This window comes from Balaenoptera borealis (genome assembly GCF_965194805.1).
Source record: "Balaenoptera borealis genome assembly, contig: HAP1_SCAFFOLD_1005, whole genome shotgun sequence".
Classification (NCBI taxonomy): domain Eukaryota; kingdom Metazoa; phylum Chordata; class Mammalia; order Artiodactyla; family Balaenopteridae; genus Balaenoptera; species Balaenoptera borealis.
The window spans coordinates 94,239-119,227 of NW_028123204.1; the positions used below are offsets into that span (position 1 = coordinate 94,239).

Below are 24,989 nucleotides of genomic sequence, written 5' to 3' on the forward strand. Positions count from 1 at the left end.
TGGGTCTTCGTTTCTGTGCGAGGGCTTCCTCTAGCTGCGGCAAGTGGGGGCCACTCTTCATCGCGGTGCGTGGGCCTCACTATCGTGGCCTTTCGTTGCGGAGCACAGGCTCCAGACGCGCAGGCTCAGTAGTTGTGGCTCACGGGCCTAGTTGCTCCGCGGCATGTGGGATCTTCCCAGACCAGGGCTCGAACCCGTGTCCCCTGCATTGGCAGGCAGATTCTCAACCACTGCGCCACCAGGGAAGCCCTGGGTTTTTTTTTAATTGAAGTATAGTTGATAGAATGTTGTGTTAGTTTCAGGTGTACAGCAAAGTGATTCAGCTATACATATATGTATTGTTTTTCAGATTCTTTTCCATTATAGGTTATTACAGGATACTGAATGTAGTTCCCTGTGCCATACAGTAGGTCCTTGTGTTTATCTATTTTATATATAATGGTGTGTATCTGTTAATCCCAAACTCCTAATTTATCCCTCCCCACGTTTCTCCTTCGGTAGCCATAAGTTTGTTCTCTATGTCTGTGAGTCTATTTCTGTTTTGTAAATCAGTTCATTTGTATCATTTTTTTAGATTCCATGTATAAGTGATACCATGTAATATTTGTCTTTCTCTGTCTGACTCACTTCACTTAGTATGATCATCTCTAGGTCCGTCCATGTTGCTGCAAATGGCATTATTTCATTCTTTTTTATGGCTGCATAATATACCATTGTGTATATATTGATATATACCACATCATCTTTATCCATTCATCTGTGGACGGACATTTAGGCTGCTTCCATGTCTTGGCTATTGTAAGTAGTGCTGGAGTTTGTTTTTTAAAAAAGCATATAAACTATACAATTCCTAGTTAATATATCATGATACTAAAATCCAGAATTTGGGGGCAGTGCACAGGTCTCTGCTTTATGTGCTTTGTTGAATGAGACATTGAGAATCTAATATATATTAAGTGCTCCACTGGAAATGTCTTATTAAACAAAACAGCACATAGGGGAGACTAGAACAGCGTCAGGCCACAGAGGACTTTCCACCTGCCACCAGCTCACTCTGCAAAAGGATGGATGTGAAACCCACAGACCTCTGGCATGCCAGTATCAGACAGCTGTAAGGAGTGTTTACTACTGCCCAGAAGTCTCCGAAATTCTTGGAAGGGGCTACTGGTGATGTTTCAGAGCCATGAGTTTAGATCCCACGGCAAGTGTGGGGAAACCACTCTTAGCCAAAAGGAAAGTCTAGCCAATCAGCCAACATCTGCAACTGACTCAACTTTGTAGCTGTCTCGTTGCCTGGGTCCACATAATTAAGGGAAAATGCTACATGCTCTAGCAATATTAGCAAAGCTGGGGTCTTAATATATATTCCTAGAGAGTTCTAAGGACCCAGGAAACATCACCTCTACTGGAAAAGTTGACCGTCAGCTTTTTGAACTGACAGTAGAGGGATGATTGGGCGGGTTTAGGACTTTAGGAGCCCCAAACGCCTGAAATTCCAGGTGGCAGTGCACTGTCATTAATATCCCCTGGTTTTAGCTCTTTGGGAGATACCTTTTCTGAGGGTTTTATACATTATTTTTGATTTATTTTAGTATTCCTACTTCTAGTCAAAGTCAAGACCAGGAAATGTAGAGATATGCTATGAGGTGGTTCTCGGGCTTTGTTTGAAATCTACTAAAAATTCCGTCATTCGTTCAGTGACTTTCACTGTGTACCATGCATCCGTGAGTAGTACTGCTATGGGTGCCCCTATGGAGCTGACATTCTTTGTTTAATATATTTATTTAATTATTTATTTGGCTGCGCTGGGTCTTAGTTGTGGCACGTGGGATCTTTTAGTTGCAGCATGCGAACTCTTAGTTGTGGCATGTGGGATCTAGTGCCCTGACCAGGGATCGAACCCGGGCCCCCCTGCACTTAGCCACTGGACCACCAGGGAAGTCCCTGGAGCTAACATTCTACCGGGGGGTTGGGGGGGGGGGGCGGGAGACAGACCAACGAATACACACTGTCCGCACAGTAGTAAATGTTGTGGAGAATTGTAGAGGCCAGAGGGGGGCAGGGCTTGCCGGTATGTGCGGCAGTTTCAAAAGGGTGTTTGGAGAAGGCACCACTTATAAAGGGACGGTTGAACAGCGTCCTGGGGAGGTGTGAGGGCTGAGCCCCTGTGTACTGGGGGGAAGTGGGTCCAGGCAGAGGGCTCAGCAGGGCAGAGACCCTAAGACTGGAACCACGTGGTGGAGGAAGAGCAAGGTGGCTGCAGCCAAGGGGCTGAGTGCGAGGGACCGCGAGACAGGTGGGGGGTGGTTGGCGAGGCTTTTTAGGCAATCACGAGGATCTCCACTTTTACTGGTCCTGGGATGGGGCACAGGAAAGTTTGAGCACTGGGGCGGCACACCCTGACTCAAGTGCTCATGCAGCATCGTCTCGGTGCTGTGGAAGCAAGAAGCAGGAGATGCTGCAGCGCTCAGCAAGAGATGATCCCGGCTTTGGGACCAGCGGCCAGCAGTGGAGGTGGTGAGAAGTCATCTGAAGATGGGAGGATAGATTTGCAGTGAATTGTGCTGTGGTACAAAAGCGGGTGGGAGGCACAGGGGCTTGCAGGGTACCATGTGCTTGGGTTCAGCTGGGGTCAGAAGGTGAAAGAAAGGCTCAGGCAAGAGCCTGAGGGTGTAGGGCGATGACTGTGTTCATGCATCTCGGAATTAAGGTGACTTGCTTGCTTTGCACAGTGGGCCGTCTGCTGAAGAGTATTGTCACACCCGCTCTGTGTTCTGCGTGATGCTTTTAGGTCAGCCTTAGAGTTCAGAGCTTTGTCCCAACTCTGCTCACTGATGAACAGAGAAGATTCTTGTGATTTGGTGGTTTCCAAGAGAAATCCCAGCAAAGTGTGGATGGAGGTGGGGGCAGAGAGAATTGCTTTAGTCCCTCAAAGAGACTGTTTATAACAGTAGAACACAGTGAGAGCAACTAGGACAGCTTCTTCAAGAAGCACATATTCTTTCTTCCCTTGTAAGAGGCACTTACTCTCCAAAGAAATCTTTTTTTTTTTTCCTTACTGGAAATATTTCACTGCTTTGATTTTATTTTTTAATTCATTGTCTTCAAAGTTTGCTCTTTCAGAATTCATTTGCTTACCATATAATCTATGACTATTTCAGAAGATTGAAATTAGGTTTGTTTTGTGGCTTCTACTTTTAAACCAAGAAGTGGGTTCAGAATTGGTGATGGAAGAGAACTTGAAATAGGATAGCTTATTGGGAACATTGATTTGGGCCCTTTTCTTCTAGTGTTACTTTTTAGCTTATCTCTTTCAGAATATGCCTGATTTCCTTCTCGTGAGATACCACATGTCTAAGGATCCAGTTGTTACTTAATTTTTCTTTGTTTACTGATAAATATGCTGTATGCTTTTGTTCTTTTAAAAAGCAATTTTATTGAGGTATAAAACACTCACAATAAAATACATCCAATTTAAGTATAGAGTTTGAGTTTTGACAAAAGTGTGCACCCGCGTACCTGTTACCACGATCCATATATGGACCATTTCCATCACTTTAAAAAGTACACTCTGGGCCCGTTTCTAAATAGCTCATCCCACCCAGCCCCAGGCAAACACTGATCTGCTTCTGCTTCCAGTCACAATAGATTATATTTGCCTTTTCTAGAACATCCTATCAATAGAATCAAATCCTATGCACTCTTTTGGGTCTGGCCCCTTTGCCTCAGCACCATGTTCTTCCTTGAGGTTCATTATCATGTTGCTTGTGTTGGGGTTTTTGTTTCTTTTATTGCTGAATAGTATTCCAATGTATGGACTTATTAACACACTTCACTTTTCATGGACATCGGGTTGTTTCCAGTTCAGGGAAATTATGAGTAAAGCTGCTATGGATATTTTTCATCAAGTCTTGTTGTGAACAAATGCTGTCATTTCTCTTTGGTAAGTGCCTAGGAGAGGCATTGTTGCATCTCCTGTGATAGGTACACACGGTATTTTTTTGTTTTTTGGTCGTACCATGCAGCTTGCGGGATCTTAGTCCCCCGACCAGAGATTGAACCTGTGCCCCCTGCAGTGGAAGCATGGACCCCTAACCACTTACCGCCAGGGAATTCCCAGTACACACACATTATGATTGTTATGTCATCTTGATGAATCTACCACTTTTATCATGATGAGAAGTCTGTCCTGGTAATAATATATTTGTTCTGACGTCTACTTTGTCTAATATTGTTATAATCACTCGAGCTTTCTTGATATTGGTGTTTGCATGGTATGTCTGTTCTCTGACCTCTGCCTTGTAATTAGACTATTTAGACCATGTACACTTGAATAATTACCAGTTTAGTTGGATTTAAATCTCGTATGTATTATTTGTTTCCTTGTTGCTTTTTTCTTCTCCAGTCTTCTTTTGGATTGAGTATATCCTAGTAAGTTGTCATCACCACTGGCTTATAATAGCTATATAGCTCTTCATTTCATTTATTTTTCTGGTGTTTCCAGGCACCTCGTCTTCCGTGAACTCCTGGTGCCTTTGCCTCGGCAGGACCACCATGGTCTGCTTGGGTCCCCCTCCCAGCACCACATTTCAGAAAGTGCCTCCAGGCGAAGAGCTGACGCAGCCTGGGGTCCTCCTAGCTTGCTTCCCTTCTTTCAGGGACTCTAGCCCCTTCTGTGTCTGAAAACAGTTACTTCATATACTTTGTCCAGTTTTCTGGTTGTTATTGTGGGAGCTTAGGTTCGGCTCTGGTTACCATATTATGTTCTGAAGTGTAATTTTATTTTTGAAATAAAGTATTTGGTTCTTGGCAGGAGAATGTGTTAAATATGTGAAATTGGGACTGCCTGTAAAACCCTAGATGCATAACACCATTGTTATGACTTCACAAAGTGATGTAAAGATGGTGATGATCAGTTTCCGGCTTAGGCATAGCAGCACGTGTAAACCTCAGAAGCAGAAGCTTTGAAAAGTTCTGTATCAGTCCCGTTTGAATGATAACAGCCCATAATCGAGCCCTTAGGTGCTCAGTGTTCTACATACAGATCTTTTTTAAAAAAAATCATCTTACGTGTGTGTTTTTAAAATTATTTATTTATTTATTTTTGGCTGCGTTGAGTCTTCGTTGCTGTGCACGGGTTTTCTCTAGTTGCGGCGAGCGGGGGCTGCTCTTCGTTGTGGTGTGAGGGCTTCTCACTGTGGTAGCTTCTCTTGTTGCAGAGCACGGGCTGTAGCACGCGGGCTTCAGCAGTTGTGGTGCGTGGGCTTCAGTAGTTGTGGCTCACCGGCTCTAGAGCGCAGGCTCAGTAGTTGTAGTGCACGGGCTTAGTTGCTCCGAGGCATGTGGGATCTTCCCGGACCAGGGCTTAAACCCGTGTCCCCTGCATTGACAGGCGGATTCTTAACCACTGTGCCACCAGGGAAGCCCCTGAGGTTTTAATTTAATTTTAATTCATTTAAATTGAAATAGCCCCATGTGGCTAGTGGCTGCCGTATTAGACAGCAAAACTCCAGGTAGCAAGGGAGCAGGGGTAGAAAGACAGCCCTGTGATGGAGCAGTCAGGGGAGCCTCCCAGCAAAAGACTGACCAGCCTCTTGCCTCACTGTGGCAGGGGAAGCCCCAGGCTGGAAATGGCAAATACTTGGCACAGGCACCACTCCGAACCATTCCTGCGCCCATGGCAGACACTGCTAGTCAATCACCACACACTTTCTTGCTAGTTCAGCCATAGCTCAGGATCCTTCTCAATACAACACTCCAGGCAGTCCCCAACTACAGATCAGTAGATGCTAGCATTTGAGAGAAATATTACTGGTCATCCCTAGGCCAGGAGGCCCATCTGGGAGGTCCAGGATCTCACCAGGCTGTAAGGTGGCTGGCAAGGGACGTGTGGCCAACCTGGGTCAGTGAGGCAACCACAAATATGGAGAGTGGAGAGGCAATGTGCTGGAGGAGCCAAGATTTTTCTATTTCTTCAAGAAACACTCAGAGCATGATTTAGGGAGAGAGGAAGGGGGTGGGGGGAGAGGTGAAGACTTGTCAAAGCCAGCTGATGTGCAAAGCATTTGGAGATTTTTATTGAGCTGGGTGCAATATTGTGATTTATGAAGAAAAATACATATTTGGTCATTCAGACCAAAAATATATATTTGGCCATCTCCCACGTGGCCCAAACCTTAAAATATTTACATTTTCGCCCTTTTTGGAAAAAAAAAATTTGCTGACCCTTATTCTAGAGAGGGTTCTGAATTGCCCACAAAAGTGGACTTGCTGGATTAAAGGAAATATGCATTGAAAATTTCAGCAGATGCTGCCCTTCATACTTGCACTAGCAGTGTATGAGATTGCCTGTTCCCCAGTATCCTCACCAACACAGAGTAATATCAAACTTTTCCATGTGGCCAATTTGATAGGTGAAAATGGTATTTCACTATCGTTTTAATTGTACTTACCTTATTAGCAGTAAGATTTAGTATTAGGCAGTAGGTATAATAAAATATATATTTGGTCTTTGTCCCTCATTCCTGGCACAAAACTTCTAAACCCCGTGGAATTTCCAGATAGGAGTGTCTTTTGATATTCATAACAAAACCCTTTCAACCACACCTGAGTTTGTGTTAATGAGGTGACTTTTGGAAAGCCCCTAAGGAAGGGGCTGGTTGCCAGGGGAACCAACCAGAATTAGAGGATTGGAACTTTCAGTCTCTTCCACCCTCCCCCCCACCCCCTTGAAGGGGAGAGGGGCTTGAGGTTGAATCAGTTAATCCTGTCTACATAACGAAGCTTCAGTGAAATTAAAAGAATGGAGTTTGGGGCTTCCCTGGTGGCGCAGTGGTTGAGAGTCTGCCTGCCAATGCAGGGGACGCGGGCTCGAGCCCTGGTCTGGGAAGATCCCACATGACACGGAGCAAGTGGGCCCGTGAGCCACAACTGCTGAGCCTGCGCGTCTGGAGCCTGTGCTCCGCAACAAGAGAGGCCGCGATGGTGAGAGACCCGCGCATCGCGATGAAGAGTGGCCCCCGCTTGCCACAACTAGAGAAAGCCCTTGCACAGAAACGAAGACCCAACACAACTAAAATAAATAAATAAATAAATAATTTTAAAAAAACGTTCTTCAAAATTATTAAAAAAAAAAAAAAAAAAAAAAGAATGGAGTTTGGAGAGCTTCTGGATTGGTGTACCCAGGGAGGTGCCAGGTGGGACAGCATGGAAGCTTTGCACCCCTTTCCCCATACCTTGCCCTGTGCGTCTCTTCCATATGGCTGTTCCTGAGTTAGATCTTTTTATAATAAACTGGTAATCTAGAAAGGAAAAAAAAATATTATATATATATATATATATTTGGTCATCTCATATATATTTGGCTTTCCAAAAGTCACCTCATTAACATAACAAAAGGCACCTTTTTTAAAAAATTAATTTTATTTGAGCGTAGTTCTGCTGTACAGCAAAGTGAATCAGCTATACATATACATATATCCCCTCTTTTTTGGATTTCCTTCCCATTTAGGTCACCACAGAGCATTGAGTAGAGTTCCCTGTGCTATACAGTAGGTTCTCATTAGCCTGGAAGGGCGACGCTGCACTCTCCCCTCCGTTGCCAGGCAGGCTGTGCTTCTGTTACTGCAGCCCAAGGCCCCGAGAGCCTGCTCTGGTTCCTTAGGGGCCCCTGGGAGGGGTGTTTGTCACAGGTCTCTCCGCAAGCCCAGTTCTCTCGACCGTGACTGTCCTCGATTGCGGCGTCTGCTACACGGCCTGGGTCAAAGAGCCTAAAAGTGCGGGGATTGGGACCCAACCTGGTAGGAGGAACTTGAGTCCCGTGATCCCCCTAAGCCCCTGTAACCCTGCGGTGGGCGTGGGTCCCCCTCAAGTCACGCTGCCTCCCACACCCACAGCTTCCTTCTGTCTTTGGCTGAGTCCCCTCTGGTTCCTCAAATGGCCACCAGGTGGGAGCAGAGACCTGCGGTGAGGCTGGGACTGAGGCCTCCTTGAAGATGGGCTAGGAGGGCTCCAGGCAGGGCTGGGGGCCTCTCTCACTGGGGGTCTGGGCTTGCCGGGTGGCTGGGAGCTGGGTGCGTGCCTGGGGGTGCAGGCCTCTTTTGGGGTGAGTGTGCTGTGACTGCGTGGGGTGTAGATGGGCACACCTGTGTGCAGAGGCCTCTGCAGCTGTTGGGTGCGTGTGCCCTTGAGCATGCCCGTGTGCAAGCATGCAGGGGGTACCTGTGTGTGACTGTGGGGCCTGGGTCTGCAGAATCCTCCCTGTTCCCCTGCAGGCCTGAGAAGGCTGACGATTGGGATAGCCTGGCCCTTGAACTTTATGTTTCCAAAGCGGCAGGTGGCTCCGAGGCTCGGACCTCAGGACCCCCTGCCCGCTGCGTTCCCTTAGGCTGTGTCCAGCCAGTGTGGCGGCTTGTCCTACTTTGCCAGGTTTGGGGTCCTGCTGAGCCTTTTTTATTTATTTATTTATTTTAACATCTTTATTGGAGTATACTTGCTTTACAATGGTGTGTTAGTTTCTGCTGTGTAACAAAGTGAATCAGTTATACATATACGTATGTTCCCATATCTCTTCCCTCTTGCATCTCCCTCCCTCCCACCCTCCCTATCCCACCCCTCTAGGTGGTCACAAAGCACCAAGCTGATCTCCCTGTGCTCTGCGGCTGCTTCCCACTAGCTCTCTGTTTGACGTTTGATAGTGTATATATGTCCATGCCACTGTCTCACTTTGTCACATCTTACCCTTCCCCCTCCCCATATCCTCAGGTCCATTCTCTAGTAGGTCTGTGAGCCTTTTGATTTGTGTCAGGATGGGGACTCATTGCTGTTCCTGGGGGCCTCGGGGTAGGAAAGGCCAACAGTGCACTGGGGGTGCTCCTTAGCCCCAGGCTGGGGGTTCGGGGAGGGGGAGGGCCGCCACACCGGAGTTTGTGCCCCTGGTCCTGCCAAGCCACTGGGAGGGTGGATGCTAGCCCACTTGTCACCCGCTTAGCATCCTGGGCTTCCAAGGTCCTCCTCCAGCCAGGCCCGTTTCCCTGCTCCCTTTGGTGCCTTTCTACTGCCCTCACTACCTCCACCGCCCTCTTCCGTTCTCCCTGAAAACCACGCTAAGCAGACATTTGTCAAGGTCACAGTGACCTCCATGCTGCCAAGCCCAGTGGACAATTCTCCGGCCTCCTCTGACTTGACCCTCAGCAGCACTTCAGGGGCTGGTCCTTCCCTCCTCCTGCCATCACTCCCTTCCGCAGCTCAGGAATTCCGCTCTCCTGGTTTTCCTTCTGTCCCGCTGGCCCTCCCTCTCAGCCTCCTTTGCTGGTCCCTGATCTCTCCAAGTCTGGGTGCCCCATCCCTACACCTCTTCTGTCTCCCTCTTTAAACGCCCACTTCCTTGGTGATCTCATCCAAGCTCATGGCTTTCAAATGACTCCCGTTGAGTATAATTTAATTAGTTGGTTTTTTATCATCTGTCTTCTCCCAAAGGAAAGCAAGCTCTACAGGCAGGGCTTTTTTTGTCTTAAGTCAGGTTTATTAAGGTATAATTTACATACAGTTAATGTCACCCTTTTTAGTGTTCACTTCTGTAAGTTTTTGACAAACACGTATAGTTGTGAAACTGTCTCTGCCATCAATTACAGGACAGTTCCCATCACCCCCAAAAGTTCTCCATACCCTTGTGGTCATCCCCTCCCCCATGTCCCGCCCTGGGCAGCCACTAATCTGTTCTTTTGTCCCTTTTCCCTAGTTGTGCCTTTTCTGAAAAGTCATATAAATGGGATTGTACTGCGTGTAACCTTTGGAATCGGCTTCTTCCACTTATCACAATGCACAGCGCATTTGAGATTCACCCATATTGTTGCAGCTGTGAGCCGTTAGTTCTTTTATTCTATTGTATTTTATTGCACAGCTTTGTTTATCTGTTCGGAGGGGGACCAGTTGTCCTGGTTTCCGTGGGAGGGAATGGTTTTTCTGGGACATGGGACTTTCAGTGCTAAAACCAGGGTGGTTGGTTATCTTAGTTCTTTAGTTGAGGGACATTTGGGTTGTTTCTAGGTTGTTGATGATTTTGAATACCTACTCAATATAACCAGTGACAGAGGGTTTTTTGGTGAACACAAATGTCCATTTCTCTTGGGTAAATACCTAGGAGTGGGGTTGCTCAGTTGTATGACGTGTGTACGTATCACTGTAAAAGAGGCTGCCAAGCTGTTCTCCAGAGTGGCTGTATTGTGTAGCATTGTGGGAGAATTCCACTTGCTCTGCATCTTAACCAGAACTTGGTAGTGTGTCAAAAAAAATTAAAAACCGGTTTTTTAGCCATCTTAATAGGTGTATAATGATATCTCCTCACGGTTGGCAGAGATTTCCTTTATTCGCCTTGAGTAGTGTTGTGCCCCCAGTGCCTGGGTTAGTGCCTGCTATGTAGTAGACACTCAATGAATTTTTTTTTTTTTTACTGAGTGAATGAATGTATGGATGGATGAATGAATGAAGTCAAAGGGGCTTCCGGTATCTAAATCTGTTATAGCAAATACATAGCACACGTACCGCCAATTCCCCCATGCCCCATTCTGTTTCCATGGCAGACGTCACTCATCAATTGAGCCATTTTATCCACCTGCTTCATTTCAGACAGGTACGATCCAGTCCTTTGTGTAGCAAGTGAGATGAGCCCCATGAGCTAATGCAGCTTTAGTTCAAGCCTCTCATTGGCTGAAGAAGAGGCCAGGCTCAGAGCAGGGTCCAAGGCTGCCCAAGGACTCACAGCGAGCCAGTGGCAGGACTAGATCTCCAGGCTGGGCTCTCCCCAGAAAAATGCACGACGTCTCTGACAAGGCTGGAGTAGGATGGGAGGCATGGACGTGGATCTGGGCTTGAGGCCGGGTTGGAGCATTGTGGAGTGCTCCCTGGGCCCCGGCCGGGTGGGAAGGCTGATGCCGGCGCTCTTCCTGCAGGTGCCCAGGAGCTGCTGGGATGGCCTACCCGCCCACGTTGGCTCCCTGGCCCAGCGGGCGTACTGGGCTCTGCTGAGCCAGCAGAGGGACCAGAGCATCGTGGCCCTGGGCCAGAGCGGTGCTGGCAAGACCACCTGCTGCGAGCAGGTCCTGGAGCACCTGGTGGGGATGGCAGGCAGTGTGGATGGCAGGGTCTCAGGTACAGTGGTCTCCAGGTGACGTGCAGCTGGGACGTGGTGGGGGCGGTGGCGTGGGGGAAGGGAAGGGAGAGTCAGAGGGGGTGCTGGGCGGCTCTTTCTTATATCTGCTCAGCTAGCGTTCACTGAGCACCTGTGTGCAGACCCTGTGCTGGCTTCTGGGCAGGGCCACCCCTAGTCTGTTGGGTACTTTTGTGTGAATTAGAAACAGGTACTCCTTGCCTAAGACACTCACTGCCACATGTGGAACCGTCGTCACGCATTGACATTGTTAGAACCAAACACTTGACCACCACGTTCTGGGCCATCATCCTAATAAGTATACAGGCCTATGGCTATCTGATATAAATGCTGTGCCCTTAGGTGTGGTGTCCTTGTGCAGCGCACAGCCCACTGGACTGTGCAGAGGACCCGATAAGTAAAAACAAAGACAAGGAGGCACTGACAGCCGGAAGGGAGACTCAGCTGCTCATCTGTGCCAGACTCCAGTGCTCTGCACCACTTGCTGGCCGAGCTGGGGAGGGGAGAGGCGGAGGGAGCACAGAGAAGGGGCCGGGGGGCTTCCTTGAGGAAATGATGTTTGAGCTGGGCATTAAAGAAAGAGTTTCAACATTGTAAATCAACTATACTTCAATAAAAAATAGTGTCAGTTGGTGATAATAATTACAATATTGATGGGGATCGTGGTAAATGCTTGCTGAGGACTTACGCGCCAGGCTCTATTCCAAGCAGGTTAACTTATTTATTATTTAAAACATCCCTATAAGGTAGACATTATTATTATTTGAATTTTATAGATGAGGCCATTAAAACGCAGGGAGGTTAACCAGCTTGCCCAAGGCCACACAGCTCATACATCCTAGCACCGAGATTCAAACACAGACAGTTTGGCTCCAGAGCTGTTACCCCTGGGCCAGTGTTCTCAATGTATTGTTGCCCCTCTGAGGAGCCTTTTTAGTTGTTCTTTCTCCTAATCGTCTCCCACCATGAAAAGTTAATGCCATAGATTCACCATATATTTGTTTATGCAGTGTGTGTGTATGTGTGTATATATATACAGACACACACAGACGTGTGTGTGTGTGTGTGTGTGTGTATCTGTGCTCTATTCTATACATAAGAAAGGAAAACTGCCCCCATCCTCAAGAATCAGTTTCTGCCCTCTTGGGGGCAGTATTCCCCCTGCTGAGAATATATGGCCCAGGCAGTATTGCTTTTCTAATAATAACAAACAATACTAACACCACCACATTTGGAGCATGTTCTGAGCACTTTACATTATTAAAGCTTTTAGTCTTTGTGGCAACCACATGAGGTAAGTAAGTACTATTATTACCCCCATCTTATAGATGGGGTATCTGAGGCACAGGGGGGTTAATTTATTCGCTCCAAATCAGGTGACTAACAACGGGGAGAGGCCATATTCAAGCTTGTTTAACCATTGTACTATCCTGCTTCTCCACTGGGCTTATTCCAATGCTTTATTGATCACCTGTTCTGCACCTGGCCCAGGTTAGAGCCCTGTGAGGAGCTGGGGATACAGCAAGGAGAGGCCCTCCCAGAATGTAGATCTGCTGAAAGTGTGTGTTGGGGGAGTGGAAGTCAGGCTAGGCTGTATCCAGGTGCCTAGCACATAGTGGGTGCTTGTTAAATAGTTATGTTAAAAAGCTTGGGACTGCTGGGCTTTTTGAGCTGGCTGTGATGGGCGTTCCCCGAGAGCAGGTCCAAGAATGTTAATGCTCTGCCCTCCTCCTAGACTCCACCAGGCCCAGGAGGCCCTAGGGCAGCCCTTGTCACTCAGATCGTACCAATCCTAGGTGTGTGTATCTCCCCTTCTGGGCTCACTCTTGCTCACCCCGCGCCCCTGCTTGCAGCACAGGGCCAGCCCAGCAGCGGAAGAGGTGTGGCTTAGAGCTGAGTTGGGGGAGTGGAGGGGCCCCTGCTGGGGCCTGGGGCCAGAATGGGGTCCTGTGAGAGGTGGGGGTGGCAGCACCCGGGCCACGGGTGATGCCCTGTCTGTGCCCCACCAGTGGAGAAGATTCGAGCCACCTTCACTGTCCTCCGGGCCTTTGGCTCCGTGTTCACCGGCCACAGCCGCCGTGCCACCCGGTGCTCCATGGTGATGTCACTGGACTTGAACGCCACAGGCCGAGTCACGGCCGCCCAGCTCCAGGTGAGGCCTCTGGGTGGGAGGGAGAGGGGGCTCTTTGGGGCTGCAGTAGCCTCAGCCCCACTCAGCAGGGCCCACGCCTCCAGCTGGGACCCTGGAATGTGTCTAAATGGTCATCGCTCCCCAGGCCAAGGCCAGCTCCTCCCCACCTCACTCAGTGCCCAGACATCTCCTCCCGGAGCAGGCCAGCTCGTCTGTGCCTCGGAGTATCACAGGGATGAAATATTCATGAGTAGATACATAATTCAGCCGCTCATTAGCTGGGTCTTAAAAGCGTAAGCTGAAATTAAACAGGCGCTCGCTGGCCTTCTGCGGCAGCCCGTGTGTGACAGGCACATGGCCTGTTTGTTCCTCTCTCTGAAATCACCTGGCTCCTCCCCTTCCCCCCCCCCACGCCCCCGCCAACATTCTGTTTGAACAGAAAACAGGATTAGGTTATTAGAAGGGTTGTTTGTATGCGGAGCTAGGAGAATACCCAGACTCGCTGGTGCACGATAAATCCCTTTCTGTCCCGGCCCTGAAAGTCTACCGTGCATCACCATGTGGGTCAAGTTATTAAGGGCTTCGGTTGCATAAGAGTGTGTTGGAGGGCGGCTCTGGGTTAATTGTTAGTACCCTTGGATTCCTTCATCGGAATGAGCCCGTTGCATTCGTTGATTGCCTGCGTGGACTCTGAATCAGTGAGACAAAGGCCTGGCACGTTTTGATTTGGAGGCGTCCAGCCAAGTTGGGGCCTGAGGTGCTGCCTCGAAGAGTGGGCCTGGGGGTTGGTGGGGGTGTGCGGGCAGCCTAGCGGGGCCTCGTGCTGACCGGCGCCTGTCCTCTCCCCTGGCAGACGATGCTGTTGGAGAAGAGCCACGTGGCCCGGCAGCTGGAAGGGGAAGGCAGTTTCGAGGTTTTCTCCCAGATGCTATCCGGATTGGACCTGGCTCTCAGGTGAGCGACTGGGCTGAGCAGGGACAGCCAAGGGCAGTGAGACAAAGGGCCTCCGCTCTCCAGGGCCCCAGCCCTGCCTCTGCCCAGAGGTGAGAGGCAGTGGAGCCCAGTGGTTAGGAATCTGGCCTCTGATTCTTGCTGCCTGGTACTGCTCCTGGGCTGGGTGAACCTGGCCAGGTGTCACCTGCTCTGAACCTCCGTTTCTTCCTCTGTAAAGTGGAAATAGTACCTTGACTGCTGACCTTACAGGATTAAGTGAGATAATTCACATATGGCTCTTTATACACGCTGGGGGGTGGTGGTGGATGTCTGCTGTGACGGTGACATTTTGGTACAGGTTCTGACAGCAGCGTGGGAGGTGGGCAAGGAACAGCAGACCCCAAATCTTCCAGAAGCTCCTAAACTCTGTGAGAGCCTTGGGTGCACCTGAGGTAGCTCAGGGCGAGGAGGCACCAGGTGGAACAGCAGAGAAGCCACAAGACTCATCTGGGAGGGCCTTCTGGGGGAGGTGGCCCAGGGAGTCATCTCTGCCCCTCGCTGACTCCTGGGAATTCTTGGACATGTGGCTCCCTGTCTCTGAGCCTTGGTTTCCTCATCTGTTGAACGAATGAGTAAGGTTCTATCTAGTGAAGCTCCAGGGAGTGCTCACCCCAGGCGAGGGGTGATAATTTTCAATTTGCCTCTGCATCCCCCATCATTTGTCTCCTGCCTTCCACCCCCGTCTGAAGGGCAGGCCCAACCTGTCCTGAGCCTCCTGGCTAAGGCCAGAGGGGCACCTTACCCTTTGGAGAGAGGGCAGATTAGGGAGGAAACTCCCAGTTTTCAGAGCAGGGTAACTGAGGAGTAAGGAAGCTTCTGGAAGGCCTTCACTTAAGAAGGGCCCATTGAGGGCAGCAAGTGAGGAATATTCGGGAGGCAGGGCCAGGGCCTGAGGCAGACCCCGGGGCCACCTGGGGCACTCTGTGGAGCCCCGTGCCATGATGCCCACCTGCCCTGCCAGGCCACTGGTGTGGGTGGGTCCTCCCTTACTTCTGGTCCCTTCTCTGTTTCCAGGACAGAACTGTACCTGCACCAGCTGGCAGACAGCAGCTCCTTCGGCATGGGCGTGTGGCCTAAGGTAAAGAGGAGGTCCTTCTGGGTGTGAGTGGGTGTCTGTGTCCCCATGGCCAAGATGGGCGGGTCCCCTGTGTGGCTCGTCCCTCTGCCACTGGGGTGAGTAGTTGGCAAGGGCTGGTCACGTGGGGGAGGCAGGGTTGCCTTTATGGGGCCTGGGCTTGTCAGGGAAATGAGTCTTGTGCTAATAAAGGGAACCAGGAGGTGGTTTGTGTAGAGGTTAGGGCGCGGTCTCCGGGACAGGCTGTCTGGGTTCAAACCCCGGCTCTGACACTTACTGGATATGAGACCTCAGGCACGGACCCTAGCCTCTCTGAATGTCTGTGTCCTCTTCGGTAAAATAACAACAGAACGGGCGGGCAGGCTGAGGGGAGGACAGAGCGTGGCACGGCCTGCCCGCCTGGGCCACGGGGAGAAGGTCGGGGCGCCGCCCGCGCCCTCGTTCCGCTGCCTGGCGTCCTTTGTGGAGGCAGGGCTCCCAAGGAGCTCAAAGGCCAGGGAAGGACACACGGGACGGTCCAGAGCCACCCTACCGCTCCAGTGGTGCAGCACCCTCTCTGAATTCCTACTGCCACCAAAACACATCCCTAAGGCCTTTGGGAAGAATTGCTAGGACCCAGGAAGGCGGCCCCTTGCTGTGGTCCAGACTTCAGCAGCTGCCGATGACCAGAGGGAGCCAGCCGGCCGGCCGTGAGCAGGAGGACAGGACACGGGGACAGGGACAGCCACAGCCGGGCTTCCCGCAGCTGTGCCCACCGCCAGAACCAGCTCCAGCCAGTCACAGCCCCCGAGATGCCAAACAGTGACGGGCGAGAGGCCGGCAGGAAACTGACACCCCCTCACTGGAGAGCCTGCCCGGTCGGGGTGCGGGGCACCATCCCCGTCTGAACTCACCCCACAGCTCAGCCGTCTCCCAGTGACCCAGACGCGTCACCACGGCCCCAGGGCTGATCCCCGACCAAGGTCAGAACTCCCCCCAGTGTGACGGCCCCCATGCCACTCCTGTGGTGGAAGGGACGGCAGGCAGAGACCAGGAGTAGAGTCTTTTTTATTAATGGCTGCGTTTTCAAAGAACCGTTTTGTTACCAGGAAAGCTCCCCAGGAAGGGATTGCATTAGTGCAACAAGGGGGAGCCTTGATGCCAGGCTTTCCAGACACTTCCAGGTGGAGACTTTTGGCCTAGGCCGGCCGCCGGGGACTCGGGGGCTGGGAGGACACACGGCCCCTCCCCCGCCCCGACGGGGCGCTAAGGCACCCGGCCCGCCTGGGGGGGCAAAACCCCGTGCCGTCAGCAGGCCGGCGGCTTGCAGCCCTCAACCTGCAGCCCTTTGCTCAGGAGGAAGGCGTCCTGCATGGGGTCACAACCCAGGAAGAGCTTCACCATGCCCTTGGCATCCTCGGATCCCCCTGGCCTCAGAATGCAGCTTCTGTAGTCCATGGCAACCTGAGGAGAGGGGGCGGGGCTGCAGGAGGGTGGAGCACCCCCTTCACGGAGGGTGTGGGTGTGGCCACCTCTGCTGTGACTCAACAAAGGGCAGGGGAGCAGGGGGTTCTGGGCAGGGCCCTCAGAGCCTGGCAGGCCCAGGCGGGCGGCACAAGCATCTAGGCCCAGGCCAAGGACCTCCGTGTTGGTCTGCACGGCAGGCCGGCCTCTCACCTTGCCACTCAGGACGCCCTCCTGCTTGAAACGAGTGTGTGGACCGTGTCCGCGGAGTACACCTCGCTGCACAGGTAGCCATAGGACTGGGCGTCGTAGCTTCCTGCCAGGTGGCCGAAGGTCGCAGGCAGGTGGGTCCCTGGGACACACGCGGAGAGGCTCCTGCCCGGCCCCCTGGCCGCTCCGTGCCCCTTCCCCAGAGCCCAGAGCTTGGGGCCTCAAAGCAGCCCTGTCTGAGTCCCCTGCCACTAGAGGGAGTATTGGCCCAACACTTCTAGAAAACGGGGACCTTGCGGGCAACTCAGTGGAGGGACACAAATCAATCTTTGCCGACTTTCTGCTGAAGCTCACGAGGGTTCACCCCTAAGCCTCTTACAGGGACAGCTGCCCGAGGCTCCGAGGGATGAGTCAGGGCTCGCCCTCCAGCACGGGGAGAGCGCGGGTTAAAGCGCTCACGAGGGAGTGAACTGCGTCTCCGCACCGACACGCTCGGGCAAACCTCGTCGACGCGTTCCGTCCAGGGTATGAAGCCCTCTCCTGCCTCTTCCAGGCTCTCCAGAAAGCACGTGCAGATACGCCCAGCCCACCCTCGGACTCCGCGGGCCACAGCTGGAGGGACCAGCCCAGGAACCCAGGCAGGAAGAGGCCAGAGGTCAGCGAGCCTCGACCAGAGCCCGTCAGTCGGTCCCCCTTCACACACCACCAGAGGATCCTCTTGACCTGGGCAGTAGCCGCCAACCGACCGCTAAGGTGGGCCCGGCGTGCGCTTGGCTACCTGGCGTGGCTGGGACCCCGAGGATCTCCTGGCAGAGGCGGGCATTGTCCTAGGCCGGGTCCGAGGGCGTCTGCGTGTGCAGGGCCTGGTCCACCTTGGCCAGGACGATCTGGCGCAGGTTGAAGAGGCCTGGAGGGCGGGAGGAAGGAGACGGGGGCGCTGGCACTGTGTCCAGGCCGCGCTTTCCAGCCGGGCGGTCCGGGAGCCCCTTTCCTTTCCCTCGGCCCGGCCGCACGGGGGTTGGCCAGCCGGGACTTGATGAGCTTGTCCAGCAGCTCCTGGGGGACGGCGCTGCTCGTGCCCCGCCGAGACTGGCAGCAGCGCCAGGGCTTCACAGGGCGCGGCGCTCCCGGCCCCAGAGCCTACCCTCTGGTTCTCATCCCCGGCTGTCACCAGAGTCGCAGGCAACGTGCCCTTCTTTTCGTTTGTCTTTTTTCCGGCCCTCGACCACGCAAAGGTGTGAAGCCCTGCCACTCGCTGCCACGTGGATGCACCGTGAGAACACGGTGCTCAGCGAGAGAAGTCAGACACAGAAGGACACACAGGGTGTGACCCCACTGAGGGGAAACGTCCAGAACAGGTAGATCCACAGAGTCAGAGTGGGTTCCTGGTTGTCAGGGACAGGGGAGGGGAGGGAATGATAACTAAGGGCGTGAGGGACCTTTTTGGGGTGAGGGAAATGTTCCAGAACAGGGCAGTAGTGACGGCTGCACAGCTCAGTAAAGTGTCCCCACGCGCTCCGGTTGCAGTCTGTGAGAGCATCGCTCTCAGGACGAAGGGCTGACTGCAGGAAGACTGAACGAGCACTGGGTCCTGGGCCCAGACGCTCATCTGGGGACCCCCCCCCACATTGGGAAGTCACTGGGACTTGCTGAGCCTCCACCGAGACTGGCAGCAGCCCCAGGGCCTCACAGGGCGTGGTGCTCCCGGCCCCAGAGCCTAACCTCTGGTTCTCATCACTCATCACTCACCAGCCTTGCATGCAACGTTCCTTTCTTCTATTTTGTCTTTTTTAAAGGCAACTCTTGAATACCTGTATTTAACATGCAGGGAACCAGTCCTGACTCCTTGATCTGGGACTTCCAGCCTCCAGAGTCTCGAGGACATCCACTTCCGTTGTTTACGCGCCCAGTGCGTGGGGTTTGATGATGGAAACTGACACCGAGGGCGTCTCCTCGTGCGGGGTGACATCAGCGGAAGAATCCCGTGGCGAGGGCCTGCCTGAGGACCACGGGAGAGCCCGGGCCCTCCCCGCCCCCTGCCTTCAGCCCCTCGCCCGCACCCTCCTGGGAGCGGAGCTGGTGCATCGCTTGCCAGAACTCATGGAAGTAGGTCTCCAGCTCATCATGCTGGAACAGGGAGGGCGGGTTGGGTGTAGGCTTGGTGAAGTTGGCCACCATGGCCGCGATGGCAATCTGGCGCCTCCCGTCCTGCTGCAGGCAGCCCGGCTGCAGGCCAAAGCAGGCCATGTGCCCGGACTTCCCTTCCCTGGGGAGGGACGCGGGTGAGGCCCCGCTACCCCCGCTACCACAGAGGAGCCCCGGCCCACGGCCAACAGGTTCCCCCACGCATGCACCGAGGGTAGAGGTCCAGGTAGAACTTGCTGATGGATGACCTTGCCCGAGGCCGCGTCCCGGACCGTGTAGAGCCTCACATCTTCATCTTCGTGACGCATGTTGGCGCCTTCCTCCAGGTCGAAGGTCAGCCCCAGCAGCTCCTGGGCGATGCCCAGCCGCCCGCGCGTGACCACCTGCATGGGGAAGGACTCATTGAGCAGGTACTGGTCCACGTGGTAGCGCGTCTCCTCCCCCTGGTTCATGTAGTAGCGCAGGTCCTAGACGTTGATGGGCCCGTCAAAGTGCAGGCCCCGCCTCTGGCACTCAGCCTTCTTTAGCTCCAGGATCAGGGCCGCTCCTGCTCCCCGAGGGGCTTCAGCTTCTGGGCCAGCTCATCTGCGGGCGGAGGGGAGAGGCTCAGCTATGTCCCTGTGGCAGCCGCCCAGCCGCCCCCCACCCCACGCCCCTCGAGGCAGAATGAAGGGTTGGGGAAGGCGACCCCCAAGGGCTGACACAGTGGGGTCTCAGGCAGCACCACGTCCAGTCAAGGTCCACCTGACCCCCGTCCCCACTGGGACTCGGGGAGGCGGGGTTACCTAGGAAAGTGGCCACCACCTGGCTGGTCTTGGCCATGTTCATCTCCAGCACAGAGTCGGCACGCGTGCTGAATCCCAGCAGGCGGGACTTCTGAGCCTGCAGCCTTACCAGCTCCCCGAGGATCGCGCAGTTCTCCTGGAACCCAGAGACAGCCAGCGCTGGGGACCGTGGGCCACGCCCTCCCCACAGGCCCCGGGCCAGGTCTCTGTGGGTGGGAGGGCTCTCAGGCCACTGGCGGGCACAGCCAAACCCCCTCCCTCCTCCTCCTGGCCTGGATTTCTAGACACTTTGGTGCTGTCCTAACATGTGGTCTTTATGAACACAGGTCCTTTTGGAACCAGAAACGGCGTGAACCATGATGAGCTCTAAGGCCAAGGGCAGGAAGAAATGTGACCAGGCTCTCCAGGAGCCACCCAGGGGCCTCCCCGGGCTCAACAATACAAACTTGGCTGCCGTGCAGACAGCAGCTCATCCCCACGGCGCCCGAACACCCAGCCCCTGGACGGCGAGAGACCTGTTGCTGCAGGTGCCCCGTGGTTGGCTGGTGAGGCCTGGCCCCAGGCGTACGCCACCTTCTCTGGGGCCACCTCTCTGGGTCTGCGGTGGGGTTCTCCTGGGAGCCCCCAGTCACCACAGGACCAACGTGGCCTGTCTGCAGCCCAAGAAGGTGGGGACACAGGTCTGTCCCCCGTGGACATCACCCACGAGGCCGAGCAAGCACCAGTGGTGTCTGCGGGGAAGATGAAGGGCTCATGCACAGCCCCCATCTACTGAAGATGCTAAACGGGAGAAGCACAGACTGCAGCCACATGCGGTATGGACCAAACGCAAGTGTCCTTGCAGGAACCGATGTCTGAATGTCGAGGCTGTTCCCGGGCCACAGTGAGAAGGCCCAGGCCCCACGCAAGGCACAGAGAGGGGATGGGGGGAACATCTGCGAATCTGAGCTCATCGGGCATCACCCCAGAAGGAGAGGGAGAGAGCCAGAAGGAGATACGGAGGGAGAGGGAGAGAGAGGGAGGTACAGACGTCTCTCCTTTCCCTGGGGGTTCTCTAGTGCAGCCAAGCCTGAAAACCACTGCATTTCGGGAGATGGGTCCTCGTGGAAAAGTTAAATAGTAGCTCATGGCATTATCGACACATATTAAAATGGCCCCAAATCTTGGGGAGTCAGGGAGGGGAGCTGGCGGCTGCCTCGTAAAGGAGGAGAGATTGGGCGTCAGAGGAGGTGCCTGCCTCCACCACCTCCGCCGCCGCTGCCCCCCCCCCCAGGGCCCCGCAGACTTCATCTCCCAGCTGTGGTCCTGGGCTGGAAGGCAGCGGGGAGGTCAGGCCGTCCCAAGCATCAACGTTGACTTCAGGGCTGATCTGAAAGGCGCCTGGTGTTTGTTGAAGCAGAAAAAAGAGAAAGCAGTGGGCAGAGGATGGGAGGGGGAGGGAGCCCCCATCAGCCCTTCTCCCTGTCTCCCTCTCTGTCTCCCTCCCTCCCTCCCTCCCTCTACCTCCCTGCCTCTCACTCTCCCTCCATCTCTCCCTCTGCCTCTCTCCCTCCCTCTCTCCCTCCCTCTCTCCCTGTCCCTCTTGCCCTGTCCTGTCCCTCTCTCCCTCCCTCCATCCCTGTCTCTCTTTCCCTGTCCCTCTCTCCCTCTCCCTCTATCCGTCCCCCCTCCCTTTCCCCGTTTCCATCTCCCTCTCTGCCTCCCTCTTTCCCTGTCCCTGTTTCCCTGCTCTGCTCTCCCTCTCCCTCTTTCCCTCTCCCTCTCTCCCTGTCCCCCTTTCCCTGTCCCTGTTTCCCTGTTCCGCTCTTCCTATACCTCTTTCCCTCTCCCTCTCTCCCTCTCGTGCTCCCTCTCCCTCTCCCTCCACCTCCTTCCCTCTCCAGAGAGGGAAGGAGGTGGAGGGAGAGGGACAGGGAGCAGGAGAGGGAGGGGGGAGAGGGAGAGAGGGATAGAGGGAGGGAGAGGGACAGGGAGCAGGAGAGGGAGGGGGGAGAGGGAGAGAGGGATAGAGGGAGGGAGGGAAAGACAAAGACATCTCTCCCTCCCTCTATCCCTCTCTCCCTCCCTCTCTCCCTCCCTCTCTCCCTCTCTCCCTCCCTCTCTCCCTCTTCCTCGCTCCCTCTCCTCCCTCTCCCTCCGTCTCTCCATCTCCCTCACTCCCTCCCAGAGACAGAGAGACGAAGAGGCAGAGACAAGGGAGAGGGAGAGAGGGAGAGGGAGAGAGAGGGGGAGAGAGGGAGAGACGGAGAGAGGGAGAGAGAGAGAGGTCTCTTCCTCCCTTTCCCTCTCTCCTCCTTCTCTCCCTCTCTCCCACTCTCCCTCTTCCCTCTCCCTCCCTCCCCCCTCCCTCTCTCCCTCTCCCCCTCTCCCTCGTCTCTCCCTCTCCCTCCATCTCTCCCTCTCTGGGAGGGAGTGAGGGAGAGGGAGAGACAGAGGGAGGGAGAGGGTGAGACAGAGGGAGGGAGAGGGAGGGAGGAAGGGAAAGGGCGAGGGAGGGAGAGGGAAGGAGGACAAGACGTCTCTCCCTCTCCGTCTCCCTCCCCCTCCCTCTCTCCCTCTCCCTCCCTTCCTCTCCCTCTCCCTCTCCTAGAGGGAGGGAGGGAGAGGGAGAGACAGAGGGAGAGGAGAGGGGGAGTCGGAGAAGGAGGTAGGGAGAGGGAGAAGGCGAGAGGGTGCCTGCTTCCCTCTCTGTCTCCCTCCCTCCCTCCCTCCCTCTCCGTGTCCCTGTCTCCCCCCTCTCCCTCTCCCTCTCCCTCTGTCTCTCCCTCTCTGGGAGGGAGAGAGGGAGAGGGAGAAGGAGGGAAAGTGATGGAGGGAGGGAGAGGGAGAGAGGGTGAGGGAGAGAGGGAGAGAAGGAGGAGAGAGGGAGAGGGAGGGAGGAAGAGAGCTCTTCCTCTCTCCCCCCTCTCTCTCCCCCTCCCTCTCTCCCTCTCCCCCTCTCCCTTGTCTTTGCCTCTCCCTCCGTCTCTCCCTCTCTGAGAGGGAGTGAGGGAGACGGAGAGACGGAGGGAGAGGGAAAGGGAGGAGAGGGAGGGAGGCAGAGGGAGGGAGGGAGGGAGAGACGTCTCCTCCCTCCCTCTCCTCCCTCTTCTCCCTCTCCCTCTCCCTCTCCCTCCAACTCTCCCGCTCCCTCCATCTCTCCATCTCCCTCACTCCCTCCCAGAGGGAGAGACGGAGGGAGAGGCAGAGACAGGGGAGAGGGAGAGAGGAAGAGGGAGAGAGGGGGGAGAGAGGGAGAGGGAGAGAGGGGGAGGGAGAGAAGGAGAGGGAAAGAGGAGAGGGAAGAGGGAGAGGAAAGAGGCAGAGGAAAGAGGCAGAGGGAAGAGGGAGAGGAAGAGGGAAGAGGGAGAGAGGAGAGAGGGAGATAGGGAGAGGAAAGAGAGAGGGAGAGGGAGGGAGAGGGAGAGAGGGAGGGAGAGAGGAAGAGACAGAGGGAGAGCGAGAGAGGGAGTGGGAAAGAGGTAGAGGGAGAGCGGAACAGGGAAAGAGGTACAGGGAGAGAGGGAGGCAGAGAGGGAGGAGAGGAAGCAGGGAGAAAAGAGAGAAAGAACACACCGTCTACATTTCTGTCAAATGACACCGGGGATCCTTACACAACCAGGAGAAAGTAACACAGGGAGGCTCTTTCTCAGCTGGAACTGGAACTGCAGACGGGGCCAAACACCACCAGGCTGGCCACACGTGTCCAGCCGCCGCTCCAGCCCCGTCAGCCGTGAGTCCGGTCACCAGGGCTCTGAGTGTCTGCTCCAGGGAGCTGGGGTTCACCCTCTCACCCGGGAGGCCGGGCCAAGAGAGCAGGGCCCCGGGCTGGACACATAGGGGAAAACGCATCCCCACAGGACAGCTTGTGCGAGCAGATTCAGCTACCAGATTCTAGAGGCCCGGGACCACCCTGTGGCCCGTGAAACCCAGGAGCCACGAGGGTCTTGCAACGTGATTCCTGTCCGTTGGACTGTAAAGTTTGTGTAGGGAATCTTGGAAACAGTGGTAACAAGGCTGAATTGGAACGAGCTTTAGGCTATTATGGACCACTCTGAAGTGTGTGGGGTGCTAAAAACCCTCCCGGCTTCGCTCTCGTTGAATGTGAAGATCCCCGAGATGCAGCCGATGCTGTCCGAGAACTAGATGGGAGAACACTATGTGGCTGCCGAGTAAGAGTGGACCTGTCGAATGGGGAAAAGAGAAGTCGAAATCGTGACCGCCTCCTTCTTGGGGTCGTCGCCCTCGAGATGATTATGGGAGGAGGAGTCCTCCACCTCCCACACATCTCCAAGATGGAGAGCCTTCTCCGTCAGCCAGAGCAGGTCCCTTTCTAGATATAGGAGAAGAGAGAGATCCCTGTCCCAAGAGAGAAATCACAAGCCGTCCCGATCTTTCTCTAGGTCTCCTAGCCGATCTAGGTCAGATGAAAGGAAATAGAAGACCACTTTGCAAGAGGAGTGGTGTACAGGCAATAACTTCATTTGGCAGGAGTATGTACAGAAAATTCAAGTTTTGTTTGAGACTTCCGAAGCTTGGTGCACTTTTTAAATGTTTTAGTTGTTCACATTTGTTTGTCTCTTGGGACAGTGACACATAAAGGTGTCATTCTCTATGGTTTGAAATGGGTCCTGGGAGGCATGTAATATGAAGAATTGTTACCTTACAATGTTCCCTTAAGCAAAATTGAACTTGCTTTGAATTTTTGGTCTTGCCTAGACTGATAATAAAACTCTAACTCCTGCCCACCTAAAGTGTGATGTTTACTATTATGGAAACAACACTGGCAAACATTGAAAAGACTTTTTGTAGCTGGGATATGGTATGCAGCTGTAGTTAAGCAAGAAGTCTTTAAAAGGTGCTGTGAACCCAAGCCAGCAGGTAAAAATGAAAGCCGCACCCTTACCCTAGATTAGAGGTTTAAAAATTCCACTAGTCTTCACACCGGACAAGAGATTGTCCAGGGAGTTTAAAATCTAAGAAGTTTCAAGGAAGTTAGTTTACCTTTGAGTTAGGTCATACGTCCCCTCTGTGATTGCTGTACATGAATACATAGCTCTT

The 24,989-nt window shown here is 53.8% G+C and overlaps 2 pseudogenes across 2 annotated transcripts; one reads left to right on the forward strand and one right to left on the reverse strand.

Annotated features, from left to right (window-relative positions):
• Positions 1-16,653: 16,653 nt before the first annotated feature.
• On the reverse strand, positions 16,654-20,091 carry LOC309621786 (thimet oligopeptidase-like; annotated as a pseudogene). The gene is made up of 7 exons: positions 19,950-20,091; positions 19,374-19,749; positions 19,006-19,285; positions 18,033-18,084; positions 17,798-17,926; positions 17,023-17,161; positions 16,654-16,809 (listed from the first exon to the last, which is right to left on the reverse strand). The product of its transcript is annotated as a thimet oligopeptidase-like (transcript).
• Positions 20,092-23,881: 3,790 nt separating this feature from the next.
• On the forward strand, positions 23,882-24,368 carry LOC309621787 (serine/arginine-rich splicing factor 3 pseudogene; annotated as a pseudogene). Its single transcript has one exon. The product of its transcript is annotated as a serine/arginine-rich splicing factor 3 pseudogene (transcript).
• Positions 24,369-24,989: the final 621 nt, after the last annotated feature.